Genomic DNA, 7,010 nt, shown 5'->3' with positions numbered 1-7,010 from the left:
CTGACAATGGATTGTGAGTCTATGATTCAAGAATCAGCCTAGATAAGTTCAGAGAGAGGTTTTCACTGAAAAGATTCAGCCACTGAAGCTCCAGTAGAGCATTGAACAGGCAGGTCCCATCCTGACAAAACCATGGACCTTGCCCAAGGTCACACAGCTAGAAAATGTCAGAAGGTGAAGCTCCAGTCAGGATCTCCTGACTGGTCCTCTTTTTCTTCTGCCATTCTACACTCTAGGCACAGCCCTTCCCTACACTTTTTTTTTTTTTTTTTTTAGTGAGGCAATTGGGGTTAAGTGACTTGCCCAGGGTCACACAGCTAGTAAGTGTTAAATGTCTGAGGCCGGATTTGAACTCAGGTACTCCTGATTCCAGGGCCGGTGCTCTATCCACTGTGCCACCTAGCTGCCCCCTTCCCTACACATTATCAGGCCTGTTTTGGCCATAAATCATAGTGGTGAGAAGCGAAGGAAAAATGAAGGGGAGAGGAGAATCTCAGGGGAAGGGCTATCTACAGAGAGGCAATTCTGCCACAGAATATCCATCATCACTGAATAACACTGCAGGGAGGGTTACCTTACATAGACAGTTCGCCCCAGTAGGAAAAAAACCTAGCCCTGTAAACTGGGCTTCAGCTACACCAATGTAAAACCCATGTTTTAACCTCATCAACCTTATTGCTACAGCCAACAAGGAGAGGATTTGGATTAGCTCACCTGGATACACCTGAGAACTCTGAATATTCTGAAAACTCTAAAAGCTCAAGGTACTGAGATTGGGAAAGAGAGAAAAGAAAAGAGAATCTTGGAGATGTGGATAACAAGAGAGTTAAGTGACTATGGGAGAAAACCAATGACAGAAGGCAGAGTCAGCTCTGCTGAAAAACAGAATTATAAGAGAGAAACGTTATGGTTTATCAAATAAGCATAACTATTAACAAGAAAAGAGTTGTTTGTCCTTCATTCTCAAAGAAGACCATGACAGATGTCATCTCTTGCACTGAATTGGATTTAAGTGAGGGAGAGCTGTGCAAAGTCATCTGAGTCTAGTAGCAAGATATACATCAGGATGACTGGAGATGGACTTTGATGTTTAAGGCAACTGGAGTTAAGTGACTTGCCCAGGGTCACATAGCTAGTAAGTGTCTGAGGTGAGATTTGAACTCAGGTCCTCCCAACTTGAGGGCCAGTGCTCTATCCACTGTGCCACCTAGCTGCCCCTAACAAGAAAAGAGAGAGAGGGGAATAGAAGGGGAGAACAAAGGAACAGTAAGAAAAGAAAATCATGTGGCACAAAGAAAGAAAACATCTCTAGCCCAGTGGAGAAATATATTTTTCAGAGTTTCATTGATGCTTAAACAGCTCTTATGAATCATTTCTGTTTGTTCACTAACATAGTATTCTTACTCTTTGATCTTAACTAATCCAAAGTTTTCCAGAATGGGCCTATTATATAAAAGGAATTTGTTTTTGTTGTTCAGTCATGTCTGACTCTTTATGACCCTTTTGGGGGTTTTCTACACAAAGATACTAGCATGGTTTGTCATTTCCTTCTCCACCTCATTTTACAGATGAGGAATTGAGGCAAAGTTAAGTGACTTGTCCAGGGTCACACAGCCAGTAAGTGTCTGAAGTCAGATTTGAACTCACAAAGATGAGTTTTCCTGACTCCCGGCCTGGCACTCCATCCACGGTTCTATCCACTTACTCTTATGCAATTGAAGAATACTGGATAAAAGTATCTCAACCCTTGTAAGGTTGAGAACACACTGTGTTTTATGAATAAAGATTCTTTGAAAGTGGGGAGCAGCTAGTTGGTGCAGTGGATAGATCATCGGCCCAGGAGTCAGGAGGACCTGAGTTCAAATCCGGCCTCGGACACTTGACACTTACTAGTTGTGTGACCCTGGGCAAGTCACTTAGCCCCAATTGCCTCACCAATAAAAATAAAAATAAAAAGTGGCACTAGCCAGAACTATGGAGAAAGAGACACACAAATATATTGTTGGCAGAGCTGTGAATTGATCCAACCACTCTAGAAAAACAACTTTGATTTTGTAAGTCACTAAAGGGTTCATACACTTTTGATGAAGCCATGCCCCCAAGAAGATCAATGACAAAAAGAACCCCTATATAGAAAATATTCATAATAGCAAAAAACCTAGAAATAAAGTTGATACCTACCAAGAAGCAACTTAATAAATTGTAGTATATTAATAAAATGGAGTATTATTGTGTTACAAGGAATTATATGGGCCAGCTAGGTAACACAGTGGATAGAGCACTGGGTCTGGAGTCAGAAAGACCAGAGTTGAAATCCAATCTCAGATACTAGCTGTATGACTTTGGGCAAGTCACTTAACCCTGTTTGCCTCAGTTTCCTTATCTGTAAAAAAATAAGCTGGAAAAGAAAATGCCAAACCACTCTAGTGTCTTTGCCAAGAAAACCCCAAAAGGGGTCATCATGAAGAATCAGGCACAACTGAAAAATGACTAAACAACAAGGAATGATGAAGATGAGGTATTCAGATAAACATGGACAGACCTATATGAACAGATGCAGAGAGAAAAGAATAAAGCTAAGAGAATATTTATTACATGCAACAACTAAAATAATATTAAAAATAGGGTTAAGAACTGGGCCTGTGGTTTAATAGGCCCATTGAAGCATTTTCTCTTCTGATAGTCTTAGTGACCTAGAGCACTGTGTTAGGTGACTACCCTAGGGTCATACAGCCATTTTGTGTCAAAGGCAAAACACGAACCCAGCTTTTCCTAGCACTGAGACCTGCTCTTTATCCACTATGCCACATTGCCGTTTCTCAATAATCAAAATATAGCATTAATATCATGTGGTAAAAATAATTGGAGTTTAGCTGACTCATTGGGGAGGGGTCACACCTGGCCCACCCTGAAGTTACATATGCTACTGAGGTCAGAAGGAGAAACCTCTCCATAGGCAGTTTTTGAAGGACCTCCCCTTTTGGGAGAGTAAGATTGAACGCTCGCTGAGGGGAGGCTGGGTCGCTTCTGGAACGCTCTCACTCCGGCTCTCTCTCCTCAATTTTCCTGGTGGTGCAAGAAACTAGCAGATGTCCCAGGTATGGTGAGTGAACACAAAAGCTTTGCATTCCTTTGAATTAGCTTAATTGGAAACAATCTGGGGGTTGTATAGACTTAGGTTAGAGTTAGGAGAATTTATCTGTATTTCTTTTTCCCTATTTCCTTATCTTTGATTTTTATTAATTTCACCTTTGTTGTTTAATTAATTCCCAAGTAATAAAATCTGATCCTTTTGTGGAAAAGAAGCTATAAGGCTCCTCTCTTATTGGCCTGGGAGAAATATCTAAAAGGACAGTTCAGAGGGGAGGGAGCTTTGAACCTAGAGGTCCCTCATTATTTCTGGGACCCCAATATTTCAGCGAGTCACCCAATTAATGCTCCATATGTTAAATTTGGGCCCAACAATCATCTGAAACTCAGATTCACTGCAATGACCAATTTTGGTCCCAGAGAAAAGAAAAACAGACATATCTCCCTCATGGTGGGTGGGAGCAGTGACAGTTGGACTATAGGCATAGAAATATATGTGTGTGTATGTATGTATGTATGAATGCATGCATGTGCATGTGTGTATGTATGTGTATGTTATATGTATATGTGTATGTGTATGCATATGTGTATTGTGTATATGTACCCATATGCATATAGGTGTGTATACACATATATATACATATACCTTCGGGCTTGGTTGCTTTCTCAGATTTTGCCTAAATTTAACATTGTTGTAAGGAATGAAGGGGGGAATATATTGGGAAATTATTCTAATGTAAAAAAAAAAAAAAAAGTTTTTAAAAATTGGTATGGGGGGGCAGCTAGGTGGCGCAGTGGATAAAGCACTGGCCCTGGATTCAGGAGTTCCTGAGTTCAAATCCGGCCCCAGACACTTGACACTTAACACTTACTAGCTGTGTGACCCTGGGCAAGTCACTTAACCCCAATTGCCTCACTAAAAAAAAACAAAACAAAACAAAAAAAAATTGGTATGGGGAAAGAAACAAAACTTTGCCTTATTTTCCCTCATTTTAAAAGGATCTGCATATTAATGTATGTTAGTAGTCTTTGCTTTAAATTATGCCTGAAATAGCCCTACTCATCAAAAAGAAACTATGAAATTTACTCCTAAACCAGCAAATTTATAATAGCAAAATCACTAGCCTGGCAGTAAGATTTACCTCTGTCACTTAAAAACCTAGTGATCAAGGCAGCTAGATAGTACAGTAGATAGAGCACCAGCCCTGGATTCAAGAGGACCTGAGTTCAAATTTGACTTCAGACACTTGACACTGACTAGCTGTGTGACCCTGGGCAAGTCACTTAACCCTCATTGCCCCCCCCCCCAAAAAAAAAACCAACCTAGTGATCTTGGCTAGTTACTTCTTCCCTTTGACCCTCAGTTTCCTCATCTGTAAAATATAGGTAATTGTACCTCACAAGGTTGTGGATTATAGAATGCTTTATAAATCTTATAAGTTCTATAGAACTATGGTTATTATTATTAACCTGTAAAATGAGAGGGCTGGACTAGATAATTATCCCATGCTACCATTCTCATCCAAATTGAGAAAGCTGTAGCAAAGGCAATGACCCTCTGAGAGTCATGCTCTATACAGGCAGCCCTTCAGAAAAATGGCTGATGATAAGCTCTGGCATTGATCTAGTATTTTAATGTTTATAACACACTTCATATGCATCGCCTCCTTGGATTCTTGTAACAATGCTAGAAAGAGGTGGTGTGGCCTAATGGCTAGCTAGCCAACGGCGAAGTCAGGAAGATCATGATTCAGTCTTGTCTCTGACTGTCTGTGTGACCCTGATCAAGTTTTTTGATCTCTCTGTGTCCTAGGCAACTCTCAGGAATGATAAATTGCAGAACAGTTGTCAACCTATCTATGAGTGAAATCATAGGCCTGAACCAGAGCACAAAACAACCTTGTGTGGTAGGTAATGGAACTGTTTTTGTCCCTGTTTGGAAGCTAGAGAGACTCGATCTCAGGAAGAGGGAATGATTTATTCGGGGTCACGTAGTTAAGTGGCAGAATTGGAACTCAAACCAAAGCCCTCTGCCTCCAAGTCCAATGTCCTCGCCACCATCCCATAGTCCCTCCTTACTCCTCCTTGTTTCTAACCACACATCTTCTGCTGGTAGACAAGAGATGTTCCAGCCTCTGTAGCAAACACAAGTCGTGTTGTTATACCTGCCTGGACTTCTCTCCTTTCCCATCTTTACCTACTGGATCTTATACAGACTTCAGGGCCCAGCTCAAGTTCCCCTTCCCAAATGGGCCCTTCTTCACCCATGTTGACCACACCGTTCTCTCCTTCCTCTACTTCTTGAATTGAAGGGAAAGGAAGGAGGTCACCTTTTCCTTGCATGAACTAGATTGATCCTGCAGTGGTACCTCCAATTGGATGAAAATAATCAATGTACACCCCAACTCCCAGCCCCCACCCATTCTACTTACCATGTGGAGAAAGTGCGAGACCACCCATGGTCTGAGCACTGGTAAATGAATGAATAGCTGAAGTTTTATGGAGAGATGATCAGGATGCAGGATGTGCTGCCCTTAACTTGGAGACCAATGTGGGTAATCGATTAAGGTGGAAGATATTGAACTGTCCCAGGAGCCAGGGGAATTCCAAAGGAGTTTCTAGACATGAACATGAGCTTGAAGAAAAGGTTTTCCCTCACTTAAATATCTACATGGTGTCCAGAAACACCCCAATATCTCTCTCTCTCTCTCTCTCTCTCTCTCTCTCTCTCTCTCTCTCTCCATTGTCAGGAAGTGGGAGAGTTTCCCTTCAACATCATAGAAACACAGAATCTCAGAGCTGCAAACAGTTTCAGTTCAAGCAACAGCAGTATCATTTTTTTTAAGTTATTTGGTTTGTTTGTTTGTTTTTGATGGGCAATGAAGGTTAAGTGACTTGCCCAGGGTCACCCAGCTAGTAAGTGTCAAGTGTCTGAGGTCAGATTTAAACTCAAGTCCTCCTGAATCCAGGGCCAGTGCTTTATCCACTGCACCACCTAGCTGCCCAGAAGTATCATTCTTTAAAGAGCATCAATAAACCATTTTTAAAAGACAAAGTAGATTGTGTCAAGAGGAATAATGTGAAATAACCTAGGAAGATTAGTTGAAGGCAGAATTTGAAGGACTTTAAATGCCAGACTAAGAAGTTCATGTTTTATCCTAAAGTTAATAGCAAGTCACTAAAGATAAGTATGTCATATATGCCAACATGTAAGTCATCTACATAAATGTTAAACTAGCCCAGCTCCAAACATAGATCCCTCATTCACTCCACTAAAAAGTCACTTCCATGCCAACACTGAACCCCTCAAAAGTATTCTTTGGGACTTTTGGCCATTCAACCATTTCCAAATCTACCTAGTTTTACTATTATCTAGCCTTCCTCTCTATCTTTTCCACAAGAATTTTAAGAGAAAGTATATGAAATGCCTTGCTAAACTTTAACCACCAAAATTCTATCTATAGAACTCCCCTGATATGCCAGGTGAGTAACTTCGTCAGAAAAGGAAATAAAGTTTATGCAGCATTATCTGTTCTTGATGAAGCCAAATGTTGGCTCTTAACTATCACTGCTTCCTTTCCTAAATGTTCACTAACCAACCCCTTAGTAACACATTCTAAAATGTTCCTAACAATGAAAGTCAAGCTCCTTTAGTTCCTTTCACTATATGCTCCAATCATTTCTCTTTTTTGAAAATTGAGGGGAGCAGCTAGGTGGCTCGGTGGATAAAGCACTGGCCCTAGATCAGAAGGATCTGAGTTCAAATTCAGCCTCAGACACTTGACACTTACTACCTTGGGCAAGTCACTTAACCCTTATTGCCCCACCAAAAAAAGAAAGAAAGAAAAAGAAAATTGAGACATTTGCCCTTTCCAACCAAGCTTCAAAAGATCACAGATAATAACAGTAATCACACCAGC

Source organism: Dromiciops gliroides, chromosome 2, assembly GCF_019393635.1.
Source record: "Dromiciops gliroides isolate mDroGli1 chromosome 2, mDroGli1.pri, whole genome shotgun sequence".
Classification (NCBI taxonomy): Eukaryota; Metazoa; Chordata; class Mammalia; order Microbiotheria; family Microbiotheriidae; genus Dromiciops; species Dromiciops gliroides.
This window is presented reverse-complemented; position numbering follows the sequence as displayed.